Raw genomic sequence first — 1,959 nt, 5'->3', positions numbered from 1 at the left:
ATTATCATATAACATGATAGAGCTGTTGAATGAATTGCAAACTTATGAATCTCTTAACAAAGGTTCTGAGAAAGAAGGAGAAGCAAATGTTGCTGATTCTAACCCATCCTCTTCAAAGGCAAAAACCAAAAAGAGAAAAAATGGAAATGGCAAGGACAAGGAAAAGACAAGAATACAAAGAAGCCTAAAAAGTCATCCAAAGGCCAAGAGAACAAGAACACCAAAAACTCCAAAAAGAAGACCCCAAAAGGGACTTGCTTTCACTATGGAGAAGATGGTCACTGGAAGAGAAACTGTCCAAAGTATCTCGCTGACCTGAAAGAGAAAAAGAAAGGTAAATTTGATTTACTTGTGCTAGAAGCTTGTTTAGTGGAAGACAATTCCTCATCCTGGATAGTAGATTTAGGAGCCACTAACCATGTTTGTTTTTCTCTGCAGATTCTTAGTTTGAAGAGGAAGCTTGCTGATGGAGAGGTGACTATGAGGGTAGGTAGTGGTCAGATTGTCTCTGCAGTAGCAGTTGGAACAACTCGTTTGGAATTTGAGAAGAATAAATTTCTTGTTTTAGAGAACGTTTATTATATTCCTGGATTTTCTAGAAACTTAATTTCTATTCCTATGTTGCATGAACAAAGTTTTAAAATTTCTTTTAATAATAATTCGATTATTATTTCTAGATATGGTTTTAAGATATGTTCTGCAAAATCTATCGAGGGGATTTATATATTGCAAGCTAAAGAGAAATTTGTTTATAATTCTGAATTATTTAAACCAGCTAATCCTTGATCTATTAAACGGCAAAAGACTGATTCCGATAGTGAAACATATCTGTGGCACTTGAGATTGGGCCATATTGGTATAGACATAATAAATAGGCTTGTAAAGGATGGTCCTTTAAGAGAACTATCTATTGGATCTCTCCCTATTTGTGAATCCTGTCTAGAAGGAAAAATGACCAAGAGACCTTTCTTTGCTAAAGGTTCAAGAGCCACAGAACCACTTCAGCTAGTACATACGGATGTTTGTGGTCCACTTAATGTACAAGAAATAGGAGGTTATGAATACTTTATCACTTTTATTGACGATTATTCAAGATATGGTTACCTATACTTAATGCAAAGAAAATCTGAAACTTCTGGAAAGTTCAAAGAATTTCAAGTAGAGGCTAAAAAGCAATTAGGTAAATCACTAAAAGTTCTTCGATCTGATCGATGAGGAGCGTACTTGGATTTTGAATTTGAGGACCATCTACGTGAGCATGTCATTCAATCCCAACTCATAGCACCTGGAACGCCACAACAAAATGGTGTTTCAGAAAGACGGAACAGAATGTTATTAGATATGGTTAGATCAATGATGAGTTTCTCATCATTACCACTGTCATTCTAGGGCTATGCAATTCAATGTGCTCTATACATATTGAATGCTGTTCCATATAAGTCTATCCAAAAGACACCCATAGAACTATGGAATGGTTGTAAACCTAGTTTACACCATTTTTGAATTTGAGGGTGTCCTGCACACATGCTTAAAGGAAAGACCAGGAAGTTGGAATCATGCTCTGAAGTGTGCATGTTTGTGGGATATTCCAAAGAGACTAGAGGTAGAATTTTCTATAGTCCAAAAGAAAATAAAACATTTGTATCAACAAATGCAACTTTTCTAATACATGACTATGTTAAGAAACCACAAACCTTGCAGTAAGGTTGTACTGGAGGAGATGGTCTCAAATGAAGTTGCAAAGTCACTAGCAACAACCAATGAAAAATGGCAAGAGGAAACTGCTAGTTCTAGTCAGAATAGTAGAGAGCCTCGTCGTAGTGGGATGGTTAGTAAGCAACCCACGTGCTACGAACACGAAGTTAAAATGCTTGTGTCTGACACAGACAAAGACCATCCATTGACATTTAAAGATGCAATGAATGGTTTTGTAATGACCCAACTGATTCAAGGACTTTG

This window comes from Humulus lupulus, chromosome 6 (genome assembly GCF_963169125.1).
Source record: "Humulus lupulus chromosome 6, drHumLupu1.1, whole genome shotgun sequence".
NCBI lineage: Eukaryota > Viridiplantae > Streptophyta > Magnoliopsida > Rosales > Cannabaceae > Humulus > Humulus lupulus.
Note: the sequence above shows the minus strand (reverse complement) of the source record.